At 42.1% G+C, this 15,734-nt stretch overlaps 1 protein-coding gene across 1 annotated transcript in view; it reads right to left on the reverse strand.

The window, feature by feature from the left end:
- Positions 1 to 15,734, reverse strand: part of LOC143172045 (importin-11-like) — a 206,043-nt gene that overhangs the window by 179,836 nt on the left and 10,473 nt on the right. The gene's annotated exons all lie outside the window — the stretch shown is intronic.

Raw genomic sequence — 15,734 nt, forward strand, 5'->3', positions numbered from 1 at the left:
CTGACAATTAAAACTGGTTTTCTGTCTATAAAATCTTCCATTTATAACCTATGTAAACTTTTCATAATACAGATATATGTTAAAATATTTATGGATTAAAGTTTTCTAAATAAACAACCAAGCACAGTTTATTTCTCTTCTACAAACAGGCTCCAGGATTTGCTTTTGTTTAACACTAAAAAATTTATCTTTCCAACCTTCAGGGGGAAAAAAAAAAAATTAGGTGGAAAATTGTTAGGGTGATGGTAAGAAAGTCAGAGAAATTAAATCTTATTCTGATACAGGTTTAAAATTTTGATTTTTTGAAAAAAACAACCACCCTAACAACAAAACAAGCAACAAGATTAAAGACCTTTATACCAGTAATAGTCCTGCACAATTAAAAAAAAAAAAAAAATAAAAATCTAAGAACTCTCAGTATGTAAGTCTCCAATCATCCTCAACAAAAACAGAGTAAAAATTCAATATCCTAAGGTTAAAAAAGTATACTTTCAAAACTACTAACCACAAAATCATCTCTCTCTACAGCAATAATTGAACAGAACAAGTAACTCAACCTGTTTTATACTACCCATGTGATGCATCTTTTTATCTCTCTGCTTTATCTGCCCTGCAAAACCGATCTACCTTTTATTTCATCATATCTTCTTGTATCAGTCATTTCAATCTTTATCAACTTGCAGATTCTCTAAAAATTTCCTGTGATTATGAGACCTTTGCATAACAAATTTAAACATTCAAATTCTCAGCTCACTTCTGAGAAGACCATTAATTTCCAGGGAACCAAGACCCTGATTTAGACTATAAAATCCAATTGGGACTGGTTTACCTTATGTGTAATAGTGCCCAGTACAAAGAATTGATGTCAAGGCAAGACTTCGATGTTATACTAGAAGTCCTGCTAGCTTCAGTTTTACACTAAAAATAATCATGAAATAGTAAGTTTGTAAATAATGTTGTTGACAGGACAGGCAGTTAAAAAAAAAAAAAAAAAAGAGGTATTTAGGTGCAATATCTTTAACTTTTTTCTTTCTGCAGATATTTTGACATCTTGAGTACCTTAGGCTGTCTGCATCATTGCTCAGCCAAAATTGGCCAGGAAGCAGCAATGTAATGACAACACTGAAAAACACTGGGTTAACTTGTAAGGATCACAATAGGAACTCCGTATTCACAGCACATAGAACTTGAGTAAAATAATCACACACAAGAAAAGCAGCAATAAAAGATATATTCAGATTTTTCTGGTATAAACACTGCAGCAATGAAGTGTCTAGTATAGCTAACAATTTCAGAGCACCTAAAAATGATAGTGAAGGAAAGGGAGAAAGGAAAAGAAGGATACGGGAAAAAACATAACAGAAGTAGGTGTAGAGTTGGCACTAAAGAGGAAATCATAGCTCAATTCCTGCAAGATCAAAACTATGCTTCATGTTATGATTTCCTTTATTTCCATTCAAAAGTGAAATTACTGTATTTCTAAAGAAATATATTATCTTACACTATCAGCCAAGACCTGATAAAGTATAATTCTGAAGCACCTAATCAACTAAAAAAATAGTAGACCATCAGTCTGATTATTAGATGAAAACCAAAAAGAGAGAACTTCTGAAAGTTAGTAAGCTGGCAGTGCATGTGTGTGTAAACAAAATGCTAAATAACTTTTTCAACTTCAGAAGTTGATTTTAGGCCTTTTGAAGAACAGTGTTCTTCAAATAATGAGTTGCCATAGGAAAACTGCATGTGTAGCAATGATACCGAGTACAAAGGAATATTGAAGAGACATATGGTTCTCTTTACTGGACATAATGTAGCCAAGCTTGACATACTCTGTGAATAGATAAGCTAAACATTCAGTAGGACAGAAGACCTTGAAACTTTGTAGATAAGGAAGTGATGCTGAAGACAGCTAGTTTGTGAAGGTAAAATCGTGCAAACCGAGCCAAAGAACAAACTGTGCATGCGCAAGAACTGAGTTCAACTAGCGGTCACGGTGAGGAAGACTATCGACGACCACCAGAGGACCCTGAAAGACCACCAATGGACATAAGAGCACATGCATTAAAGACTTTTACATATGTTAATGAAATAACATTAATATGTTAATCATGTCTCAGAAATCTAATGAATATGTATATTCTGATTGTACTTAACTCCTACAGTTAAGCAGCTCGGCGTGCACATCAGGTGGAGTGATCCCCTGTGCGCCCAGCGCCGCAATAAAGAATGCCTGCTTTCTAAAACTCCAAATTGAGTCTTAGAGAGTTTTTCATCTGCCGACTTACGGTAACAGCAACAGTGAATCTGCAACACATACCCAGACACTTGCTAAAGACCCATTGCAAGGACATGTTCATTTGAGAGAGGAAAAAATGGATTATGGAGCATTCATGTAACAATTGATTTTGCACTACAAAACTAAGATCATGTCAGCTAAATTAAATTATTTCTCAGCTACATTCAAATCTGATGCAGAAAAGGAGGGTTTCCCCCCCAGGGAATGGTGCTGCTACTAAAAATTTATATACTTCACCTAGAACAGTTCTCATCCGATGACTTATTGAAGTTAGTACAATACAAACACAAAAACCATGAGGCTGTTTTTCATTTTCTTATTGCAAAATAATTAGCTGGCAGATCTAAAGATGACCAAAAAAAAAAAAAAAAAATCAAAGAGAAATATTCTCAAAGCTTCTTTTTATTAATGTTTTTCATTCTTGGAAAAGCTTGTATTTTCATTGAAAAAATGGAGCAGCCACTGCTTCTCAAAAAAAAAAAAAAAACAACACCAAAAACAAACAAAAAACCCCCCACCCCACAACTTTCATTTAATCCAGTATTCTCTCTCTAACAAAGACCACAGATGATGCCCAAGTCAGAACAGGACAATCTTCTAGCAAGATTTCTGAAGAATACTCTCCCATTCTCCAGAAAACTGCAGTTCAAGGACCTCCTAGTAAGAAGCAAGGAATTCAAATTTAATAGCCCTCAAGAGATTTAGTCTTCCATGAATTTGCACAGTTGCTTTTTGACCCCATGTAAACAATAGTCCTCACACAACATTGGATGAGGCTGTCACAAGCAAAATAACAAAATCGAAGATAAAAGGAATAATCTCCCTGAAGATGAGGCAATCTTTAGATAAAGTTTATAAACAATGTAAAATATTTAAGGAAGCAGCATATTCTATATGATTTGGATGGCAAAAAATTAACTAGAAAAACATCTGATACATGGATGGCAAATAAAAATGGCAATATGCACAAATGGCAATAATGCTTCATTATGGCTGGGATTTTCATCAGAACCCATACAGAACAGAACAAGAAGCTGTCCATTGCTTTTACGTTTAAGAAATTCCTCTAAGCTGTTTCTGCTTTCTTCTGATAAGTCATTAGAGTCTGGTTTTTACAATTATTTTCCTTTTTTTTAAATATAAAAAGAAAAAAAAATAAAAACAAACCCTATTTCAAACCAATGCACAAAACTCAAATTTGCAGTTTAAGCTAACTACAATTATTTGTTAAGCTGATATAAACAGGTATGGTCACCAAAATAAATAGTACCATCCTTTGCTTGTCCCTGCACCCCTTAAATACCTGAAGCTGGAGGGGGTGGGGAAAATGCACAGGTTGGTTTGGATCAAGCTCCCCAATAATTTCCACACCACAGTGCTAGACAGGTAAATGTGCTAGCTGGCAGAACAGACACAAGCAGCTTCTGCACTGTGCAGCAGATGCACTGATTCTTCAGCAGCAGTGCTGGTTTACGGCAGCTTAAGGCGTTCACCTAACTGCACTTTTAATAAACAAACACTTTGACTTTATACTAGAGTGCTTACCAGTACTGTAAGAGTGAATGAGTAGCCACATTTAGGGATCTCCCTTCCCAGTGAAGTGGAATGCTGTGGTATTAGCAACCCCTCTTTTCTCACAAAAATCAATCTTAACACTAGAAAAGAAAGCAATTTTTTCTTAATCTTAAAAAATTAAAAACAATTAGCAGATTCAGATACAGAAAAACAAAACTATAGCATGCCTTCAAGATAGCTTCAGCACAGCCAGCTAGTGAACTTTCAAGTAAAATTAATTCCTAAAAGCAAAAACACAAGTTCCTGGGATCCAATCCTGTATATCAATCTTCTTTTGTTTTTCTGTCTTATCAAAACATGAAGTGAATTTAGAGCAAACTGACATATTACAACAGAGCCAACTTAATAATTGCCCCCAAAAAGGAGACATCTTTTTTCCCTTTCCACCACACCCCCAGACCCCAGTTCCTCCCTTTCCTCACCTTTTTTTTGTCTTTCCACTCCTTTCCTTTCACCAGCTCTGGTCCTCACTTTTGGTAAGCCAGCTAAACTCATTAACCCCACCTTATAGTTCTCCGGAGGATATTTTTTTTTTTTTTTTTTTTTGCAAAGTTATTGAGTCAAGCCATCTGAGCACACTGTTCAGACACCAGGAACTCTCTAGGGGAGAAAGGAAGAATACAGGACTTCTAACAGTGTCAAGCCATTACAGTCTCAAGTCCTAACAGGCAATTTCATCTCTGATGAAGTCTCTCCTTACATTCCCTTCTCACAAACAGGACTTCTATTGAGAACTTATCCTCTGCATGCATTCTGTAGAGATGATTGACTCAATGAGGGCATCAGCTCAATACCTCATGTGTTAATGGGATCCTCCCAAAACATAGTTTTAATTACTGCCATGTACAGATGCCTTTGTGAAATCAATTCCTGCAGATAGAACCCAGCTGTACTTTAGGAGTTTAAACCCAAATCTCTCAAATCTTGATTTGTTGTGATCTCCCCCACTTACCCCCCCCCCCTTTTTTTTTTAACTGATGGGCCAGGGCCTCTTCAGATCATAATTTATACAGAGGACATACAGATGCTTTTAGACCACACAGAACAGCAAAGGCCCATGAACTGCAGCTCTAATATTGTGGGATAGAGACAGTTTTCATCTCTTACAAATCAGGAGGTAGAAAAGGCTTTTCTGTTGCACGACAAAAGGACACGGGTTACACCATAGATGGGTTACATCATAGGGACAAGGATTTTCTCCACAGTCTGTTGAGTACTTCTAGAGTTTAACTCATTGTTGAATGAGTTCTACAAGACTGTCCTAGAGATGAAACAGAGGAGGCGAGCATTAAATAGCTGCCGTCTTTTGGGTACCTTCACAGCCATGAGGCGTGCATAGAAATGCTGGTAGAGTCTATCAAACTTATAAGCAACATTTTCTTAGAAGGAAGGCAGGGTCTGCACTTGGAGTCATAACAGCCAGAATTTCCAAGTTTGATCATTGGATAAGGTTAGTGTTTCCTGTCTTTACTTACTAATCTCAGACTGTGTCTTCACAATAAATGTTGAGCAATTTCAGGAACGTTGTTTGTTTTCTGCTGCTTTTCTGTGGTTCATAACCATTGCTATCATAACTAAGTAGCATGCACGGGGGGGAAAGGAAAATAAATCCCTTCAGCTGACAGTGTTGAACATTTTCTAATTGCAAATCCAAGCATGGCTCTATTGCCATGCCAGAATTTCTGCTTGTATGAGGGAAAAGAGCCTAATCACACACAACAAGGAAAAGCTACTCTCCAAGATCGCACTGAATATGTGCAGAACTGAGACAACAGCAGTTGTCGGGGGGGGGGGGGGGGGAGCAGCTCAGTTACACCTAGAAGATATGCATCACATCAAATGCCACCCCTCAGCACAACGAGACAGTGGTGTCTTCAGAAACCACAAGTACCAATACAATCTCATCATCATTACCATCCAATGTCCTGCACTTCCATTCCCACTCTCAAACTCCTTCATCTCCTTTTGCTTGCAAAAATCCAAGACCCATTTCTCCTGTTCTACACTTCAGTCCTTAATTTCCTTTCTAAGGAAGTATCTGCATACACAGTTTACTTCAGAGAATAGTCCAAGTCTCTTGAATGTTCTGCCATACTGGTTTAATGTTTTCCCTGAGTAGTCAATCCTTTTGATAGAGCCAAAAGAGTATGCAGGTACTTTTCCCATAACGCTGAAATACATCCAAATTTTAGAATCACATCAGTTACGAAAACAAATCAGAGACTGCTATATATCTGCAGGGGAACAAAACAAAATATTTCATCAGTAAACGCCTCCAAACTTCACTTTTTCTGGACTTCAAAGAATGCAGTATAACAACTCATATCCAAGCAATTAATTCTGTACTTCTTTGTTATCTTTTGTTAAGCATTCAATAAATTCTTTTCCACTGTAATGAGGTGCAAGAATGGATTCAGTTAAGATTCTCTGAAATTAGGAGAGAAAATGGTAAATATATCACCCAAAATACAGTGTGTTCTCACTGATAATAATGCAAACTACATACTGGGCTACTTTAAGAGGAATGGGGCAAGTGGCTCTAGGGATGTTATTATTCTCCTTTACTCAGCAGTAGCCGAGACTGCTTCCAGAATACTGTCTTCAGTTTTGTCATCATTGTTCTCCCTTTCCCCAGTTCAAGAAAAAAAGTGTAGAAACTGGAGAGAGGCCAGAGCTACTAAGATGGTCTGGGGTCTAAAGCAAATGACCTATGAGGAGAGGTTGAAGACTTGTTTAGTCTGGTAAAGTGGAAGCTAAGGGAAGACTTAGCAGACACCTACAACTAACTACCTGAAGGCCACTTACAAGAACAGAGCCAAACGCTTCTTGTCAGCAGATTATATAAATAGGGGAAAAAGCTACAAGCTGCAGTTTGGGAGGTTCAAGTAGAAACTTAAGATTGTCCTTTTTTCCCAGCACATTTGTTTTAAGAAAAACGGGAAAAACAAAGTTTCCATTCTGAAAAGCCACAAAAACCACTTATGGGGTCACCTTCTGAAGAAATGAGTAACATGAATGCTAGCATTCATAGTGATATTCACATGACATACTAGCACTCCTTTTAAGGATACTGTCAATTTCAGGAACAGTTGGTAGTTATACCAACCCCTCTCCAGCCTTCTATAAACTTTCCTATGAGTCTCTCTTCTAATATTATAGTATCTGTATTAATCATGTCATATGTTAGTATTTCTACTGAGCAGTAAAAAAAAAAAAATTACCAGTATCTTGGTTATTCAAGGTTCTCCTAAAACCACTACACTAATTACCACAATCACTACAATGACTAATGTTAGTCATTACTGAGATTTTAAAAAAACAATAGATTATTTTTTCTTTACGTAAATGGACAAGGCTGTATATACTTTGCCCAATTTAAGCCATAGTAAGGAAGACAAAAATGTCTAAGTAGGAAAGAGTTAGGGTTTTTTTCCCATACTGCTATTGACAAAAACAGAGGAATATAACTCCTACAAATTTATTTTTACAAAAATGCAACACTGAAACTTAAACCTAGGTCTGAAAAAAAAAAAATCAGCATGCAGAAGACACAAGGGATAAAAGAAAGACTAAGAAGGAAGAACACAGGAATAAAGGACAGCAGTGAGCAAGGCTGACAATATTTAGGGAAGTAACTCAGACTACATTATAAAATACTGAGGACAAGAAGAATGGCCCTTTAGGTTAAATGGAAAGCACCAAACTGACCAAAACCTCCTAACAAACAACAAGCAGTAAAAAAAAATAACAGTGGGACTATTCCAAGGAATTTGCTTGGATACAGCTCAGAAGAAACTCTTATCATAGGGTTCAGTATTGATGACATAGGGAAAGCCAAAGGGATACAAAAAGACAACAGAAGAACATTTTTATTGTTTAATAGTATGCTTATAGGATGACCAGTCACACAAGACCAATCTTGTTCCTTTGACTTCTTCCTAGATCACCTCATTTTAACAGATTTTCAAAAAGATAGGACAGAACACTTTATAACAAATTATTGTGCAACAGCTGAAATAGAAATTCAAGTTTCAGTCTACCCTCATGCTCTGAAACTGCTTTAAACCATTTCAGTTTCACCACAGTTAAAACCTGCTTCTGATGATACAGTTTTAAAATTTTATATGTAAAGCTTGGGCAAGAAAAACCACTATTATGTCATTTTTATATCTATGGTACTAAATGCCCTTCTGCAGAATGAAATGAAATGAAATGAAATGCCAATGAAAGAATGAGAGAAGAAAAGGAGACAGTGATGAAAAAGCCTAGCGTTGAAATGAAGTTTCAAGTCAAAACCCATAAGGTACATGGTATTTTCAAAGACTAAGGTAGTTCTCACATGTTTATGAATGCCTGTGACGGGTAGCCCCTGCTCCTGACCCCTGGTAATATGGTTATGTCCTGGTTTCAGCAGGGATAGAGTTAATTTCCTTCCTAGTAGCTGGTACAGTGCTGTGTTTTGGATTTAGGGTGAGAACAATGTTGATAACTCACGGATGTTTTAGTTGTTGCTAGGTAGTGTTTACACTAGTCAAGGACTTTTCAGCTTCCCATGCTCTACCAACTGAGAAGGCTGGAGATAGATACACAAGGACCTGGGAGGGGGCACAGCCAGGACAGCTGGCCCAAACTGGCCAAAGGGATATTCCATACCATATGGAGTCATGCTCAGTATATAAAGCTGGGGGAACGTTTGGAGTGATGGTGTTTGTCTTCCCAAGTAACCGTTACATGTGATGGAGCCCTGCTTTCCTGGAGATGGCTGAACACCTGCCTGCCGATGGGAAGTAGTGAATGAATTCCTTGTTTTGCTTTGCTTGTGTACGCAGCTTTTGCTTTACCTATTAAACTGTCTTTATCTCAACCCACGAGTTTTCTCCCTTTTACTCTTCTGATTCTCTCCCCCATCCCATTGTGGGGGGAGCGAGCGAGCGGCTGTGTGGTGCTTCGTTGCCGGCTGAGGTTAAACCACGACAGGTTAGCATAACTAACGCCATTTTATGAGGCAAGCAGCCATTCTCTGTGACTGAGCGGGTGTCCTGATTTCGGCTGGGATAGAGTTAATTTTCTTCCTAGTAGCTGGTATAGTGCTGTGTTTTGGATTTAGGACGAGAACAATGTTGATAACACACCGATGTTTTAGTTGTTGCTGAGCAGTGCTTACACTAGTCAAGGACTTTTCAGCTTCCCATGCTCTACCGACTGAGAAGGCTGGAGGTGCACAAGAAGCTGGGAGGGGGCACAGCCAGGACAGCTGACCCAAAGTGGCCAAAGGGATATTCCATACCATATGGAGTCATGCTCAGTATATAAACTGGGGGGAGTTAGCTGGGGGAGGGGCAACTGCTGCTCGGGAACTGGCTGGGCATCGGTTGGCGGGTGGCGAGCAATTGCATTGTGCATCACTTGTTTTGTATATTCTTTTATCATTATTATTATTATTATTATTATTATTTTCCCTTCCTTTTCTGTCCTATTAAACTGTCTTTATCTCAACCAAAGAATTTTACTTCCCCCCCCCCCCCCCCCCCGATTCTCTCCCCCATCCCGCTGGGGGTGGAGAGGGAGTGAGCGAACGGCTGTGTGGTGTTTAGCTGCCTGCCGGGTTAAACCACAACAGTCCTTTTGGCACCCAAAATGGGGCACAAAGGGTTGAGATAATGACAGATCTGACCAGAGTGTGTCAAGGCAAATTTGTTACAAGCATTCATCATATTGGCTTAACAGTTGCTGGTCGCAATGTTGATTAATTTACTCTCAAAGTTGTCGTGCTTGCTCTCACAGTTGTGTTATGTAACACCTTACTTGCTGTATATGTTCCCTGTTGTGCTGTCTATCACCTCTGGGAGCTGGATCAAGGATACCATTTTGCTGCACTGTGTAACACTACTGGTTTATGATGTGATAAAATTTTTGGTCGTGAGACTAATTTTTGTATTTCTCCTTTTGAATTTGTACTCATCATTGCTGTCATCTCCATACCTTGGGAGCCACCTCTTGGAAACTATTAATAATGACACCTTTTACCTTTTCTCCTCGGGGAACCAATCTATGGGGGAGACAGTGGGGGGACACTTTCCCCCGCTCCTTCACCTTCCATTTCTCCTTCAGGCGAGTTACAACAGCTCTTGACAATTCTGAATATCCTTGGGATGTTCAAACCAGCATGTTTCTATTGCTATGTCTCCTGAATGTGGTTCAGGCCGTAATCTTGTTTAAAGTTAAACAATTATTTAAGAATACCATCCAGAGAACAATCCCCGCGACAGGCACTGTAGCTACTCAAGCCCCCACGACAGGCACTGCGGCTACTCCAACCCCGGCAACAGGCACTGCGGCTACTCAAACCCTGGCGACAGGCACTGTGGCTGAACCAGAGAACCAACCCGTACCAGTATCAGTCGCCCCTATACACAAGAAGAAATACACAAGAAAATCAGCTCATTTAGTGAGGGATGAAGATGAACCAGGCCCATCACGAGAACAGGAGCAGGAAGAGGCAGAACCCATAAATGAGATGGTAACCACCCGATCCCTATCCCTGAGTGAGCTGTGAGATATGCGAAAAGATTTCAGCCGTTGTCCAGGCGAGCATGTTATTACCTGGCTGCTCCGATGCTGCGATAACGGGGCCAGTAGCCTGGAATTAGAGATAAAGAAGCCAAGTAGCTGGGATCCCTTTCCAGGGAAGGGGGCATTGACAAAGCAATTGGAAAAGGGGCACAAGTCCTCAGCCTCTGGAGGCAACTCCTGTCAGGGGTGAAGGAAAGGTATCCCTTCAAGGAAGATGTCATATGTCACCCAGGCAAGTGGACCACCATGGAGAGAGGTATCCAGTACCTGAGGGAATGAACCATGCTGGAGGTGATTTATGATGACCTGAACAATAAGTGTGGGGATGGGAATCTCACTAACGGACATTCCTGAGTTTGATTTTAATGAGCAAACACTGTACCACCTGGCATGACAAGGCACTTAAGCAGAAAATAACGGAGAAAGGAATGTGCAGCTGGAAGGAGAAAAACAAGATAAAGACCATGAGGGCATTTCGCATGATCAGGAAGAACGGGCCAATCTGCTAGAGCATAGATGTGCGTGAACACAAGGCTATAACCTATCTGCAAGCTGCAGGTAGCGCGTGTACACTTCTGCTTGCTATAAAAGATGCTAACAAAGAGCAATAAAGGTCTTTGGTTACTGTCTGCCAGAGTCCGTGCCGTTAACCCCCAGAAATGGCGCCCAACGTGGGGCGAAAATGCTGGAACTGAGCACCGGTGGGGAGCCAGCTGAACGAACAACAGCCAGCGGGAGACAGAGTGTTCTCAGGAAAGAGCTGGAACCGGAATTCTGAATCATCGCCTCGTCGGAGTAGAGGTGAGCAGCTGGAAACTTAAAATGGGATCGCAACTAACTAAGGAGGAGGAATCTATACTATGTATTATTAAGAAGCTGTTAGAAAAGCGTGGAATTAAGTATGATGACCATACCCTCCGCCTATTGCTTTCATGGCTAAAACGAAGGGGAATTCCCCCTGATTCGGCTACTGCTTTTCAGAAGGAAACTTGGGATAAGATGGGGAACTTGTTGTGGGATACAGCTACCGGGGGAGATGAGACTGCAAAAACGGTCCTTACTACGTGGCGCTTAGTCTCAGATACGTTAAAACAATTGAAGTGTAATCGTACTGCCCATCAAGCTGTGGTGGCAGCCACTGCTCCTGACCCACCAACTCCGGCCACTCCAGACCAGGCTCCCTTGGAACCTTCACCCGGTCCGAGTGGGACAGATCAGCCTGAGGGAGGGGAAAAACCTCTGACCGAGGCTCTTTCGGCCCTGACGATATCAAGTGATCTCGGACAGTCTCCTAAACAACAGAGCAGAGGGGTCTCAAGCCACGACAATGAACCCTTAAACTATGATCCGGCTGCTCACTGGCAGGCCGTTCGACAACAAGCCTTGGCAGAAGGAGACCTTTCTACTGTGGCATACCCTGTCATAATTAGTGAACAAGGTCCTAACCGCTGGCAGCCCCTTCAATGGGGATTTGGTTAAGGAGTTAAGGCGGACCATTATGCAATATGGATTGGGAGCACCTTTTACACAGAGCCTATTGCAAAATATTGTGAAGGGACACTTGTTAACCCCTTTCGATACCAAAGCGTTAGCTGATTTAATATTTTCCCCTACATAAAGAGTGCTCTGGCAAGCCCACTGGCAAGAGCTCTGTGATCGTGCAGCTTTACAGAACCTGGAGCGGCGAGCGGGAGACCCGCTACAGGCCGCAGGACTCGCTCAGTTAATGGGGGAGGACCCTATCAATATGCCGCAACTGCAGGCACGGCTGGCGCCTGAAATTTTAAGACAATCAGCGGACCTTGCGTTTCAAGCAATGATAAAGGTCCCTGATACAGGACGACCGGTAAAATCTTTTACTAGCATTAAGCAAGGGACCAACGAACCTTATATGGATTTTATCGACAAGCTCCAAGAAGCTATTCAAAAACAAATACAAAATCCTGAAGCCAAAGAGGCATTGCTTATGAAATTGGCTATAGAGAATGCCAATGAGGACTGTAAAAGAGTCTTACAGACATTGCGAAATCCGACCATAATAGACATGCTTGACGCGTGCAATCGTGTGGGTTCAATTACACATAAGAATGAGGTTTTTGCAGCCTGTTTAGCCGCTGCCTTGCATCCCGGTAACAAAGCGTGTTTCCGCTGTGGAAACTCGGGACATTTTAAACGGCAATGTCCTGAGAATCCTGTACAAAAGGGAGGATCGGAAGGAATTCAGCAGCCCCCTGGTATTTGCCCGCACTGCCGCAAGGGGAGGCACTATGTTAATCAATGCCGGTCGAAATACGATCTCAGAGGCCAACCCTTGTTGGGAAACGGGAAGTCGAGTGCGAGGCCGGGGCGCGCACCGACACAAATGCCACCCCAAAATCCCCAACCCCAAAACCCCATGAGACCGCTGTCTCAGCAGGCCTGGATCACCTCAAGGCCAGAACCATCGGCAGTGCCGGAGTGGATGTCTCCACAGCCACCAACCTCTCTATAAACGATCAGACTGTGCACAGGGTGCCCCTCAATGTGAGAGGCCCCCTTGGCCAGGGGCTGAGTGCCCTATTGGTGGGGAGGTCCAGTGCTACTATGCAGGGTTTGTTTGTGTTACCTGGGGTTATCGACTCTGATTATACGGGACAGCTGCAAGCGTTGCTATGGACCCTGTCTCCTCCAGTGTTTATTCCAGCTGGAAGCAGGATTGCACAGCTAGTTCCTTTTAAGAGTATGGTTCGTAATCGGGATCCTGTTTCCCGGGGGGCTGGTGGATTTGGGTCAACAGGTGAACCAAATATTTTTTGGACTCAGCTTGTCCAAAGAACTCAGCCCACTTTGACCTGCACTCTAAAGAATAAAGGAAGCAAACCGCAACAACTGGTAGTGAAGGGAATGATAGATACAGGGGCAGACGTTACTATCATCAGTACTGCAAAGTGGCCTGGATCATGGGAAACCATCCCGGTCAACACGGGGCTAGTGGGAATTGGAGGTCTGTTGACGTCCAGGCAGAGTGCCAACTTAATACAGATTGTAAGCCCGGAAGGACAGGTTGCAACTATTCGACCTTTTGTGGTTCCTGCGCCGTTAAACCTGTGGGGACGAGATGTCTTGAGCACTTGGGGACTAGTGATTGGCACTGCTGATCCGCATCAACATTTTTAGCGGGGGTCACTGGCGCTCGGCCCACCGTTCGACTCACATGGCTCACCGATCAGCCAGTGTGGGTGGATCAGTGGCCCCTATCACAGGAAAAGGCCGACGCACTATGGACATTAGTGGACGAGCAAGTGAGTCAAGGACATCTGGTTCCCACCACCAGCGCCTGGAACACCCCAGTGTTTGTTATAAAAAAGAAAAGTGGAAAATGGAGACTTCTACATGATTTACGGCAAGTAAATGCCATGATTCAAGATATGGGGACATTACAACCAGGCATGCCTTCACCGACATTGATACCCCATCAATGGGACACTGTGATTATCGATTTGAAAGACTGCTTTTTCACGATTCCCTTAGCGCCGGAAGATGCTCCCAGATTTGCCTTCTCTCTACCAGTTGTAAACCATCAAGGGCCTAGGTTGCGATATCATTGGATGGTGTTGCCCCAGGGCATGAAAAACAGTCCCACAATATGTCAGATGTATGTTGCACGTGCGTTGTCGCCCATAAGAAACAAATATCCTGACTTAATTTGTTATCGCTACATGGACGACATTTTAATCGCCAGACGGGACCCAAAGGAACTGGTCACAGTTATGAAAGATATGTTGGAGGGGTTAAAGACATACGGCTTGCAAATAGCTCCTGAAAAGGTGCAAGTGCAAGCCCCGTGGAAGTACTTGGGGTGGAAGATTTTAGAACATACGATACAGCCCCAACCCATAACCTTGCAATCTAACATTAAAACACTGAATGACTTGCAAAAACTAGTAGGGACTATCAATTGGGTACGCCCATTGCTGGGAATAGATAATGACATGTTAAACCCACTGTTCAAGTTGTTAAAGGGTAATCCTGAGTTGATGTCTCCACGAGAATTAACGACAGAGGCCAAACAAGCGCTAGGAAAAATATCACAGGCACTTACCGAAAGGCAGGCACAACGCGTAATTGAAGGATTGGGAGTTAACTTCTATGTCCTAAATCAGTCCCGACAAGCAGTGGGCCTCTTAGGCCAATGGGACAGCAAGGGTACCCAGGACCCCTTAGTCATCATTGAGTGGATATTCCTGCCACATCAAGCACCAAAAACGATAGTAACGAGGGTGGAAATGTTTTCGATGCTTGTGCGAAAGGGACGCGTGCGATGTTTGGAATTAACGGGCACAGATCTTAAAACAATTTATCTCCCACTGACTAAAGACCACCTTAATTGGTGTGAGGCTAATAGCCTGGAGTTACAGATAGCGCTGGAAAACTTTAGGGGACAAATTCTAATTCACTATCCATCTCACAAATTATTCTCCCTTAATGAGGAAATTAGTATAATTCCCGAATCGTTGAGTAAGGAGGTACCTGTCGAAGGACCCACCTTATTCACCGATGGATCAGGACGAACAGGTAAGGCAGTTATAGTGTGGTGCGAAAAAGGGGAATGGAAACATCAAGTTCACCATGTTGTAGGAAGTCCTCAGCTGGTGGAAATATACGCAGTAATTCAGGTCTTTCGCCAATGGGAGATGCCATTAAATTTGGTTACTGATTCTCAGTACGTCGCCAACATTGTCAGGCGCTTGGAAAAGGCTTGGCTCAAAGAAGTTGATAACGAACCAGTGTTTTTAATGTTCAAACAGGTATGGGACTTGCTGAATCGCCGCGTAAACCCGTATTCCGTGCTCCACGTGAGGAGCCATACCTCTCTCCTGGGGTTTATATCAGAAGGGAATGCACGAGCTGATCGTCTCGCTGCCCCCGTATGGACAATCCCTGTACCAGACATTTCTACACAAGCCCGATTGTCGCACGAGTTTTTCCATCAGTCTGCCCGAATGCTGCGTCGACAATTTGGGTTGACTTGGGACACGGCACGAAGTATTGTACAAATGTGTCCTGACTGTCAGCAATTAGTTCCCATACCCCAAACAGGGGTAAATCCCCGAGGAGAAAAGGCCCTACAGATTTGGCAATCCGATGTTACTCATATCGGAGAATTTGGCAAACAAAAATATGTGCATGTTTCCATCGATACGTTCTCCGGAGCTCTATGGGCGACCGCTGAGACCGGAGAAAAAAGCAAAGATATTTTACGGCACTGGAAAGGGGCCTTTGCTGCTCTAGGGGTTCCACACCAGATCAA

The sequence above is a fragment of the Aptenodytes patagonicus genome, chromosome W (genome assembly GCF_965638725.1).
Source record: "Aptenodytes patagonicus chromosome W, bAptPat1.pri.cur, whole genome shotgun sequence".
Lineage (NCBI taxonomy): Eukaryota > Metazoa > Chordata > Aves > Sphenisciformes > Spheniscidae > Aptenodytes > Aptenodytes patagonicus.